This window comes from Macaca thibetana, chromosome 8 (assembly GCF_024542745.1).
Source record: "Macaca thibetana thibetana isolate TM-01 chromosome 8, ASM2454274v1, whole genome shotgun sequence".
Taxonomy (NCBI): domain Eukaryota; kingdom Metazoa; phylum Chordata; class Mammalia; order Primates; family Cercopithecidae; genus Macaca; species Macaca thibetana.
This window is the reverse complement of record NC_065585.1, coordinates 69,261,726-69,275,031: the sequence shown is the minus strand read 5'-3', so window position 1 is coordinate 69,275,031 and position 13,306 is coordinate 69,261,726. Positions and strand designations below refer to the sequence as shown.

Here is a 13,306-nt window from a genome sequence, read left to right as displayed (position 1 = left end):
AATTCTTGACGAATCAGAACTAATGAAAGAAGCTTAGTGTGACATGAAATAACGCAGGTCACGTTGCTGAACGGAAACTTCTAGGAAGGACAAATGAACTCAATGTTGAGGTGGAAAAAGACTGTCAACATTATACTGGTGGCCTCCTGTGAGTTTCACAGAAGCAACAGAAGGATTTGAGACAGTAATTTTGATTAAAAAAAGTTAAAAGCTGGGGGCGCGGCCAGGCCAGGCCCGGGGGCTCCGCATGCTGCAGCTGCCCCCGGGCGCCCCCGCCGCCGCCCTCGCCGCAGAGCCGCGCGGAGCTGAGCCGGCGAGCTAACCCGAGCCAGCCGGCGGGCGTCCCGGAGGCGGCGGCGCAGGGAGGGGCCCAACGCGCGCACGTGGCCCCGGCGGCCGCCATGGCTGACAGCGGCACGGCGGGGGGCGCGGCGTTGGCGGCCCCGGCCCCCGGGCTGGGCAGTGGCGGCCCAGGACCACGCGTCTACTTTCAGAGCCCCCCCCCGGAACCGCAGGAGAGGGCCCGAGTGGCGCGGACGATGAGGGCCCAGTGAGGCGCCAAGGGAAGGTCACCGTCAAGTATGACCGCAAGGAACTACGGAAGCGCCTCAACCTAGAGGAGTGGATCCTGGAGCAGCTTACGCGCCTCTACGACAGCCTGGAAGAGGAGATCCCAGAACTGGAGATTGATGTGGATGAGCTCCTGGACATGGAGAGTGATGATGCCCGGGCTGCCAGGGTCAAGGAGCTGCTGGTTGACTTACAAACCCACAGAGGCCTTCATCTCTGGCCTGCTGGACAAGATCCGGGGCATGCAGAAGCTGAGCACACCCCAGAAGAAGGGAGGGTCCCCGACCCAGGCGAACGGTGGCTCCCACAGGACAATCGCTGCCCCCCGACCTCGTAGCAACAGCAATACCGGGGGACCCTGCGGCCAGGCCTGGTGCCATGAGCAGGGCTCCTCGTGCCCCTGGCCCAGGGGTCTCTTCCCCTGCCCCCTCAGTTTTCCACTTTTGGGGTTTTTTATTGTTATTAAACTGATGGGACTTTAAAAAAAAAAAAAAGTTAAAAGCTATTGTTTCCACTCAATAGATGACCAACCATGTCAGCTAAGTGCTTCTTTTCCAGCCTCGCTTAGGACAAACCATGTAGAGGAAACTGCTAATAATTGAAACTCCCAGGACAAATGGCTTAGTGGGTGCTACAGCTTTTCACTCCACACTGGACATGCTCCCTGTTCCACCCGGTAGCCATGCTGCTGTTTTCTCTAGGCCTATGTGCTGACCTTGGTTGTCAACCATTTCCTCAAGCACAGTTTCTAAGTGTTGGGAATTCATGTTAATTGTCTTGTAGTTCTTGGATACGGCCCGGACACAAAACAGTCCAACTTCAACCCATCTGTTCTCTCCTAAAGGATACAAAACTCCCCTGCACCCTCTTAGCAATTTCTCTTCTGGGTTCCTGCCTATACCACACCAGCAGGTAACTCTGAAGATAATTTCCAAATTTTTGCTTCAGTTTTTTATTCTTTATGCTAGATCAACTTCTGCTTCTTTTGGCTTAATATTTTGCACTACTTCAAAAAATGCAATTTGTCTTTTCAAGTGAAATAAATGAGGACTGCTGCAGGGCACCGACACAGTTGAGCAGATTTTCGGCTCTGCTGTAACCTATTTAGAAAGCAAACTTCCCAGATATATGTTCATACACCATGTTGGAATTAACAACAAGAGAGTAGTAGGAGGAGTTGCGTAGTGTTCCACCCAGTCATTTGCAAAAATGAAGTTTGTCTCAAAAGATTAGAGAGCTAAATAATTAGGAGTTATAGACACTGTCAATGCTATTTTTTATATCTCTATCTATCTCTATATATGTGTGTATATAGACATATATAATATATACATATATATAAATATATATATATATATTTGCTTTTTAAAAAATACCAATGCTGCTGATCTAAAGTGAGAGGGAGGGAGGGGAAGGAAGACTGAGAGCAGGTAGTTATAAAGAACAAGGTACATTTTACTCAGCAAAGCTCTTTGAAACCAGTATGTATTATCTGAGTTTGAGATGCTGAGTATTTTGGATATTTACTCTATGTGGCAAAAAAAACCAGCTGATTTTATAGTGTCACACTATCCTCTAATAATCTGATAGAATAAACTGATAGACATTAGGGTATATGCATCATATGTTACATTTCTATCAATGTAAATGTTGAGCTATAGACTGCATATTTCAAATTATGCTGCCCGACATAGAATAAATATTAAGCAACTATTCTTCCTTTGTTCTGTCTCTTCCATTTCTTTTCTGAGATGATTGGTCAAAAGTAGCCAAAGACGTTCTGGAGAATTTCTTGAAAAGGCTGTTGTTTTCACTAATTCATGCCAAATCATCAGAATATAGCAAAAGCTTTTTTTTTTTTTTTTTTCAATCTAAATAATAACATACACCCCAGCAACTGGCAGAAAAGCAAATCATCTTATTCAATTTTCCTTTAAAATTGTTATATATTCCATAATGTTTATTTGGACTGACACATTTTAATTAGAATAGTCATATTATCATTCAATATCAAACAAGCTATAGAGTACACCATTCAGGCACCTGAATAAAAATGACAGAAAGTATTAATATGGTAACCACATAGCACTCCAGATAATTTTTTTTTCTATCACTGCATTTTATTGCCAGTGGCCACAGTGTGAAGTTGTGGAATTTTGGAGAGACATCTGCATACTTAAAGGAGAGAAGAAGAGTATAAAAGTATAGAGGTCATGATCTTTAAACAAAATGTAAAAGAACTTTGAAGTTGAGAATTAACACAGAAATAATACGAAGGAAGGACTCACATACAGAACAAAAATGAAATTTCCTAAGGACAATTTTTGTCTTTTCTCTTATTTTTCTGCATATGTTTGTATGTATGTATTTTTAGGTATATCCATGTATGCAAATATATAAAAATAGTAACACTGTGGAACTTCTACCAGTTGGTTGTGTATTTGAGGTTAAAATAAAGAAGGTTACACCTACCAAAATTAAACTCCCCACTGTTAAAGTACAAAATATTTTCCTTTTCAGTTTTATCTTTTCTACCACATTTACCACCAAAATTACTTGAAAGAAAGTCATATTTGAACACTAATTTTTTTCTAGAGTCATTTTTTATTCTTAGAGAAAAAAGTTTCAGACTGTAGATTTGTTTTGAATTCTCATTCTATTAATTTTGAAACATTTTAAAATGTAGAGAGAGTGTTAGAAAAGTGGTAATTGGTGAGTGATTACCAGAACTCTTCTCTGTTAACTTCATTTCTGTGTACACCAGCTTGGGTTGACAAAGTTGGAATTAATAAATGATTGGGCACTCAGCGCTGTGGCTCGTGCCTGTAATCCCAGTATATTGGGAGGCTGAGATGGGTGGATCACTTGAGGACAGGAGTTCGAGACCAGCCTGGACAACATGGCAAAATCCTGCCTTTGTTAAAAATACAAAAATTAGCTGGGCATGCTGGTGCGCACACTTGTAATCACAGCAACTCAGGAGGCTGAGGCAGGAGAATCACTTGAACCTGGAAGGCAGACATTGCAGTGGGCCCAGATTGCGCCACTGCACTCCAGCCTGGGCAACGGAGCGAGGTGCTGTCTCTAAAAAAAAAATAAATGTTTGGTAGCATGAACTAATGGCAAATCATCAGAACTGGGAATGAGGATAATGGTGGCTTTGATGCTATAGCTGTGACTATGGGGAAGTTAACTGCCTTCATTTGTACAGTACCCTCATATCTGTATAATAAGATAATTATCCTATATATTCTCTAAAATGCAGTTCTACAAGTGCAAATCTACTGATATCCTGTTTAAAAAAGAGTTATTTTTAAGCAAACATTTAGCCACATATATGGCAGCTTGGCTTGCTCTGTTTAATTTATATCTAGGATATCCATAATCCATAAATTACTTGAATTCTAGGGCTATTAGTAATTGATCATTATAAAAAAATTACATTTGGGACAGAATTTAAGAAACCATATATATGTACACACACATATATATCCATATATATATATCCATAGACACATGTGTATGGATATCCATATGTATTATATATATTCCCCGTGTGTGTATACACACACTATATATATTTACCAGCAAAATAGAATGTCGAAAATGTGTAAAAGAATTACTGTCCTGTTTTTTAAGAAAATAATGTATTCCAAAAGATTCCTCTGTTTAGAAAACTACTACAACCTATTAATATAATCTGCAAAACCATTTTGCAATATTCATAGTGATTTGAAACAAAATACTTAAATTTGACAAAAAAAGATCAGTTTTGTTTTATCTGTTCTTATTCCACCAAGAACTCTCCAGACATTGATTATTCTGAGCCAACTGAAGATTATGTCCAAATATGACATATACTCCATGTGAGAGGTGAAAATTAGTGAATTGTCCTAATTCTGACTGAGCCGTGTTTTCATTGCCATTTTACAGATAAGCTTTTCTTGCTAATAGAGAGGTTTGACAATTCTCAGAAACCCAGACTACTTGAGTGAAAATTCAATAAGTAAGTTAAGGATACCAAATGGTAACCAGGCCTTGGGGAGGCTACACAATTGAAACACAACTTTTTCTGACAGTTTGTAGTGTAGCTCTGGTGGTGTGTTTCAAAATCTGTCAAAAAGATATAACTGGACTTAAGAGTTTAGTTTGATTCTTAAACCAAATAATCGGATAGCAATGTGGCATTACTGCCTTTGGACATTTAGAGAAAAAAAACATCTTGGTTTTGAAAGAGCAAAAGCATTAAACTCATCAAACTGCTGCTGTGTACTGGCAGAAAAACTTTCTAAGTTTCACTGCATGAACAGTCAGGACAATCAGATAACGAAGGCATCTTCACTGATGTCAATAGGACTCGAACAATCACATCCCCAAAGAAATGATGTTTAACAATTGTCTCATGTAATATGATGGGGGAGTCATCAACTTCCATTTGTTTCAATGGTGATTTTACTTTCATTTTCTCAACATCAGTAAAACAGTTGCCCCCGCATTTGTCATATTGATGCTCAAGTAAAACTAAGGAAATTGACACTAGAGTCTCATTGCTTTTGAGTGCCACCAGGTTGCTGCTATGAATCTATTTTTAAAAAAGGTAAAATTGAGCAGGGCACGGTGGCTCACGCCTGTAATCCCAGCACTTTGGGAGGCCGAGGCAGGGGGATCACGAGGTCAGGAGATCGAGACCATCCTATCTCTACTAAAAATACAAAGAAAAAAAAAATTGCCGGGCTTAGTGGCGGGAGCCAGTAGTCCCAGCTACTCGGGAGGCTGAGGCAGGAGAATGGAGTGAACCCGGGACCTTGCAGTGAGCAGACGTCGCACCACTGCACTCCAGCCTGAGCGAGAGTGAGACTCAGTCTCAAAATAAAATAAAATGAAATAAAAAGGTAAAATTGAAAAATACATTAGCATTGTGCTTAAAATTGTTTGTGATTGGATACATATTAAAAATATAGTTCGTAATTGTATAACTCAGAGTCACTAGACTCCAGAGTTTGAGGACATCATAGAAGCTATTTATTTTTTATTCTGCTGTTTGTATTCTGTAATATTTTAGCACCAAACATGTTAGATTTAGCCACTAAATCAACAGGATCCTAATTATTTTCATGTTTACTTGGAGCAAATAACATCAATAGTAGGAAGTATTTATTTTCCACACACTGTACTAGTACTATATGTGCATTTTTCATTTAACTCTCAAAACCCTTGCATAAAGTAGGTACTACTAATATCTATATTTTACAGCAAGGAGATAGAGGTTTGGAGAAGCTTCATGACTTTTCCAGAGGACAAAGGCAGTAAATGGCATTAATAGGTGACTCTGAATCATGGCCTACCTGGATTTATATAGAGATCTTTCTATAGGTATTTGATTTCATTACTAAGTAAATAAATACATAAATAAATATTTGTAGGTCTCCTACTTGATGTTATGTAAGGGATTTGAGATAGCCATCCCATTGGAAAAAAAACTTATTACTGGTTCAGTCTAAACTTTGTAGCAATTAATTCAATAGTGCAAACAAATTATCAAGGAACTCACCTGCCTCCCATTGTTTCATCATTCATTGCATCCATGGCTATTATTTTGAAGACATATAACCCCAAAAGGTTACATTATAAAGGACTAGGTAAGATTGTGATGAATCTCAGTTGAAGGGATTAGCATGTGGAAATCAAGACAGGAAAAGCCGTTCTGACACAGGGCTTTGGGGGGAAAAAAAGAGGAGTACTGAAAGAATGTTTAGGGTATCACTTATATAATATCTTCTATTAGTCTCTATTTTCCAAATGACCATTTGTATATTGAACAAACAAAGAATTTTTTGAAAGCATCATATGTATAATGCATACAAGACAAAGAAGTAATCATTTTCCCAGAATTCACACTAATAAGATTAATGCTGAAAATGTCAGAACTGGGTTAAGGGGAAGACCAGAATGAAAATTACTCAATGTTCTCTAGGCAGTTAAACACCACCAGAAATGTAAGAAGATAATAAAAATAAAAAGTATTTCCTAGAACTCTTCTTGTGGAAAGTTCTGTGAGTAGTTTGAAGATGGAATGTTTAAGGTGAAATTTGGCTCCCAAACCCATCTATTTACATAAACTCTCTTCTGAGGAAATTGTAGTTTTCTGCTGTATTAGTCCATTTTCACACCGCTATAAAGACATACATGAGAGTCGGTACTTTGTAAAGAAAAGAGGTTTAATTGACTCACAGTTCTGAATGGTTGGGGAGACCTTAGGAAACTTGCATGGTGGAAGGAGAAGAGGCACATCTTAAATGGTGAAACGCAAGAGATAGGGAGCAAGAGCGGGGAAAACTGCCTTATAAAACCATTAGGTCTTGTGAGAACTCACTCACTATCACAAGAACAGCATAGGGGAAAATGCCCCCATGATCCAATCACCTCCTACCTGGTCCCTCTCTCGACATGTGGGCATTATGGGGATTACAATTCAAGATGAGATTTGGGTGGGGACACAGTCAAATCATATCATTTGCTAAGTGGAAATGCAAGTTTGGAGCTTGGAGTTTGGAGACGAACTCTTGAAGACAATATAGTATCGACACAGCAATTCTTTATTTTCCTTTCTTCCCCGGGTGCACCCTAGCATCCTCCTTATCAAAATGTGCTTACAAATAGTTTGACAATATATGTTTGAAGGGGTATCAGTTTATGAGGCTTCTTAGGGCCCCCATGTGTCTAGGCTAGTCCTGATTATTGAAGACTGGAGGAGATCAAAGTATGCCACTGTTTTACGTAATTACTTAAAATAAAATGAGGAAAATCATGAAACCCCGAATCAACAATAACAAGCCAGCAAGAAAAGTTTATAATACGTTTCGCTTTCCCTCTTTATATTATTTCATCACTTTCATCCTTTAGTACTGAATAAACATTCATTAAATAAATCGTCACAGCTGCACCATATCTCAAATGCTTTAACTCTGTTGGTATTTATAAAACAATCTGCTTAACACATATCTTCATAATCGCTTACTCTTAATTTTTAAGTGAATTTATTTGGAGACTTCCGAAAAAATATTTGACTACTGATGCAGTTAACTTAATGGTTCAATGTCTATTCAGGATTACTGTATCTTATTAGATCAGTTTTCGAAAGTTATACTTTCGTAGATAATTGTCTACGTTGTTTAACGCGGACCGACATAATATAGTTTAATGCTTCCTCAAAAATATTTTACTTTTATAGTTATGTTACTTTTTATATTTTTAATGTTTTCAATTTTATTTGCATAAACTCTTCAGTCCTTTGTCTGTTTAATTAAAGATTAATAATAAAGAACTAGCTTTAGATTTGGATAATCTTTTTGCTTCTTCGTTTTATATTTTGTCTTATATTATTTCTTTTTTAGACTGTCTTCTATTATTTCATTATTTAAAAAATATTTTGAATAGAATGCTTTAACTATTAATTTTTAATCTTTTGTTAGCTTTTAATATATATTTCAACCTGTAAATTTTAAATTTTGGCTATGTACACATGCATATAAATGTAGTGATATTATTTTTTAGTCATAAATATTTTGTAATTTTCATTATGATTTTCTTTTACTCAAATGTTAATTAGAACTATGTTTTAAACGTTTAGATTTTTTTAAAATTAAGCTTTCTAAAAAGCTAAATTTTAGTTTTAAATCAGTATGACCTGAAAAAAGTTTGGAATAATATTTGGTATTTGTAAAATTTGTTTTGTGGGCTAATCTTAGTTTGTGTAATTATCCATGTAACTAGAAAACCATACGTATTCTTTAAGTAGTGTGTTCAGAATTCTCTCTCTCTGTTTCTTTACATGTATCTATTTATCTATCTATCTATCATCTATCTATCTATCTATCTATCTATCTATCTATCTATCTATCTATCATCTATCTATCTATCTAATGATGCAGGATTTTTGCTCCTTAGTTCAACTAAAATCCAGGTTCTTGTAACATGACCAGAAAAAATTAGGCACATGGACACATTGAAAGATGAGGAGAGAGGAATTTATTAAAAGAAAGCTCTCAGGGAATAAAAGAGGTCCTACCAACAGGCTCCCACCTCACAGATTGAATACCAGGCCACGACACAGGAGCAGAGAGGCCAGGCTCCTCCCCCCTGCGTAAGGCATGAATTCCCAGTGGCTCCACCTCACTCTACCAATACTGCAGGCAGGCCCCCAGTCTGTTGGGGGCATGCCCAGACACCCTGGACAGATTTCCTCATCTGCATAAAAGTATCTGATGTAAACACTTGCAGGGCAGGTTGGAGATTCTCCGGGTAGCTTCCTTTATCTGCCTCCTGCATCTATTACATACACATACATATGTATGTATTCCCACTTCCATGCACAAACACATACATTCAACTTTAACCCCAATTTATTAATCAACTCTGTCATTTATTTTACTTCTAGTTCTTTGAATCTTGTTTTTTCATGATTTATAGGCAACATGTTAAATGTATATAGATTGATAATTAGTTACATCTTTATGGTAATTTTTTTACTTTACTATTGTGCGACAATCCATGATCCTAACATGCTTTGACCCTTAAGGTACATTCAGTCTGGTGGTAATGTTGCTCAACAGTTAGTCCTTTCTTTTCACCTCTCTCAGTGTGCGTGTGTATTGTTAAACTTTTGTGTGTGTGTGTGTAAATTATGATTTTTGTGTATTTCCCCCAATGTGGGAATTGCTGTTAAGAGAGGTATGTGTGTGTGTGTATATATATATATATATGTATAGAGAGAGAGAGAGAGAGAGAGAGAGAAAGAGAGTTATAGTTATTATGACATTGACTATATTTTAATTATTTTATTCGTTATTCTTATATTTTAATTTTCATCCTACATTTACTAAATTATAAATTATAAATATTGCTACCACCACCATGAACAATACAAAGTCACATAATATCTGAAGTCCAAACAACTTCCCAATGGTTTATTTCATTTTATTGTTATCTAGTACTTTATACCTACTTTGATTTTTACTTCTGCTAAAAAAACTTCCTGTTTTTGTAGCTAGTATTTATTTAGAATTTCCAATAGCCTTTCTTTAGACTTCAATTTCCTTCTTAACAAATATTTAAGAATATTAACATTTCTTTCAAGACATGAAAGTTATGTATTGGTTCTGTTTGAAAATGTCTTTATTTTCTCATTTTTCTATGATAAATATGTGACTGGATATTGAATTCGAGGTTGAGAGTTTTTTCCCCAGCATTTGAAATATTAATTTGTCTTTTGACATCTTTTAGTTTATAAGAATTATGCTTTCATCTAAATTTTAATGAGCCCTAGGCATAAAATTGGGCTTTTTTTTTTCTGGTTGTATTTATCTTTGGTGTTACTGTAATATACTTGAAGGTGCATTTATTTATATTTATTTCCCTTAGAATTATGTCACTTCTAAGATAGACATCACCAGTTCAAAATTAGCTTATTTTCCATATGTTTATGTATTTTCATTTTTGCATTGCCTATTATGTACTTTTTTTTAAAGATATAATTTCTTTTTAAAAGTGGTTGCTGTAAGAACTAGATACATGTCCTCCACTTTCAACAGGCAACATAGTGTTAAACTTGTACCACTTCATGTACATTACAATAACTTTACAACTGTATAGGTAAATTTGCATTCCCTGACTGTCCCTGCCCCTGCAGCAATTGTTTCTGTTGTAGCTGTTACAGGAAAGGGGTCTCGATCCAGACCCCAAGAGAGAGTTCTTGAATTTCATGCAATAAAGAATTCAGTGTGACTCCACAGTGCAAAGTGAAAGCAAGTTTATTAAGAAAGTAAAGGAATGAAAGAATGGCTACTCCATAGACAGAGACTCCCTGAGGGCTGCTGGTTGCCCACTTTTATGGTTATTTCTTGATAATATGCTAAACAAGGGGTGGATTATTTATACCTACCCTTTTTAGACCACATAGGGCAACTTCCTGACATTGCCATGACATTTGTAAACTGTCATGGTTCTGGTGGGAGTGTAGCAGTGAGGATGACCAGAGGTCACTCCTGTTGCCATTTTGGTTTTACTGGCTCCTTTATTGTAACCTGTATTTTGTGCTGACCTCCCATCTCATCCTGTGGCTTCGAATGCCTTAACCATCTGGGAATGCAGCCCAGTAGGCTTCAGCCTACTTGGGTTTCTAATAGAAAACAGAAGAACCAACAAGCTGAGTCATTTTTGAAGAGGATGGCAAGGGACCCCAAATAAGCTCAACAAAACTGGGAATCCAAGGAATGGTGCTTGTAGGGAAAGAGAGGTCAGTTGTAGTCCTTAAACCTCTTGGCACCTGGTGTGGGTTATAAAACAAGGAGCTGGAGTAAAATTGCCCTTACCCCTAATCCAAATGCTCTCCAGGATTTAGGAGCTACCTAATATGGTATTGGTTTCTATTTTTTGTTTGTTTGCTTGTTTCCAAAACAACCTTGCTTGGTACTGCATGGAAAGTCAAGCTTTTATTCTTGCCCACTCTGGACCACCTGTCTGGGCTGGCCTCTTCCCCCTGTCTTCACAGCATTCCTAAGGAAGATTTTTGCAGTGCTCTCTGGAGCTGAGGGAAGTGGAATTTGGTCCAGAGAAGGTGGAAGGAAATAGTTTTCCTGTTTCCTTTTCTCAAGGTGGATGTTCTCAGGCTTCCTTCATACCTCCTTCCCATGGGTGCAGCTGGCAGTACAGTCAGGTTGTGGAGGAGGGCTGAGAAGAAAGGGGCACTGGTCCAGCCCCAAGTTTTATCCAAGACAGGCACACATTAGATACCATCCCACCTTCCTCTCTTAAGAACAGGCCAGCCACACATACAACCCTTTCCCTACTTTACTAATGTGTCCTTTATATGGTACCAGAAATGGGAGACAGGCAGACTTACCTGTAGAGGACTACGTGCTCACAAACAGGGTGTTCCCGATAAGTCCTGCTCTTGCAAACGAAGCAGGGCGTTCCCCATAAGTCCTGCTCTTGCAAACGAAGTAGGGCGTTCCCCATAAGTCTTGCTCTTGCAAATGAAGCAGGGCGTTCCCCATAAGTCCTGCTCTTGCAAACGAAATCAGGGAAAGGTCAGAAAAACAACAATGTGTCTTGTGACTTGGTAACATTCCACAAACAACTGTATAAAATAAAGCAGAGCGCGCCATTCTGGGCGGCCGCCATGTTTGTCTTGTCTTGTGTTGTCTTGTGTGTTCATTCCTTTGTTTAGGAAACTCGCGGACCCCAACACTTACCCCCCGCAATCTAGAGAGAATGTTGTTACTATCCATAAAACTTGACCATCCCCATATCCTACTCCTTTTTGTAAAAACAAATGCTTAAACCTGTGAGCCTGCCGTTCCTTTCTATGTGTTGATCAGTTTCCTTCCACTCGAGCTGTGCGGGAGGGAAGGGCATTGAAATTGTAGGTTGTAATCTTGTGCCAACCAATAAAAACCAGTATTTCTCTCTCTCTCTCTCTCTCACACACACACACACACACACACGCACACACACACACAGCCTATACGAAAACTAATTATTTTTGCTGCACTTTATACAAATAATCAGGCCAAGTGTAATAAAGCAAATCAGTCTTACCATAATTTTTAAGTGAAAATGGGAAACTGGAGAGAGAAATATATGTGACAAGAACTGTGGTACACTTGTTATTAATTATTGTCTCATAAGTTGTTTTTAAGTTTGTTTCTGCAACTTAGGCTAACCCTGCTTATTCCTGTGAAGCAACCAGTAAACTCTGACTGCTACTCAGAAGAAATAAGAGGGTTGGGTAATGTAAAAATCTGGATCAATATGCTAATCCTGGGCATGTATTGGAATCATCTAGCAACCCCATATCAGTTTGGTTCCAACAAATTCCCAGTTCATGGAAAGCTTTCTAATTTAGTTTACTTGGGACAACTTTATTTATTTTGCTTTACTCTTGTGGAATGTATTGCTGTTATACTCTTTGTGTAGGATTTCAGGGCAAGCTTGCTGACTGTTATGTTAAACACTTATTAATCTTCCAGATATCACCCTTTGTCAAAACTCAAGAGTTATAAATGGACCTTACTGTACTGATGGTTTCTGACTGAGGTTCTCTCTACCCTGAATGCAAGGGATCCTCATAGTTAGGCAGGAATATCACTGCCCTTATTCAGCCTGAAGAAGTTACAGAAGATGAATCTTTGCCCCTCTGCAACCCTTAGGATTAAGGGTTCTCTTGTGAAAGGGAGAGGGAAATGTCAGAGGTGTATGTACCAAAGCAATTCCATCTTAAATAGGAGCCTCCCCTTTTTAGACCATATAGGGTAACTTCTTGACATTGTCATGGCATTTGTAAACTGTCATGGCACTGGTGGGAGTGTAGCAGTGAGGACTACCACTCTCATTGCCATTTTGGTTTTGGTAGGTTTAGGCCAGCTCCTTTACTGCAAACTGTTTTATCAGCAAGGTCTTTATCACCAGTATTTTGTGCTGACCTCCTGTCTCATCCTGTGACTTAGAGTGCCTTAACCATCTGGGAATGCAGGCCAGTAGGTTTCAGCCTCATTTTACACAGTTCCTACATAAGATGGAGTTGCCGTGGTTCACAGGCCTCTGACATAGCTGCCTTATGTATTATATCCCCATATGTTATAAACGCAAGAAGACGATGCTATAATTTTTGTTCTAAATAATCATTGGGATACTTATCCTTTATTCCAGAAGATTCAAGTTTTTTTTCAGCCTGAAA

At 38.3% G+C, this 13,306-nt stretch overlaps 1 pseudogene across 1 annotated transcript; it reads left to right on the top strand.

Annotated features, from left to right (window-relative positions):
- The first annotated feature begins 247 nt into the window (after window positions 1-247).
- Window positions 248-1,834, top strand: LOC126961856 (protein phosphatase 1 regulatory subunit 14B-like; annotated as a pseudogene). The gene has a single exon (XR_007728446.1). The product of XR_007728446.1 is annotated as a protein phosphatase 1 regulatory subunit 14B-like (transcript).
- Window positions 1,835-13,306: the final 11,472 nt, after the last annotated feature.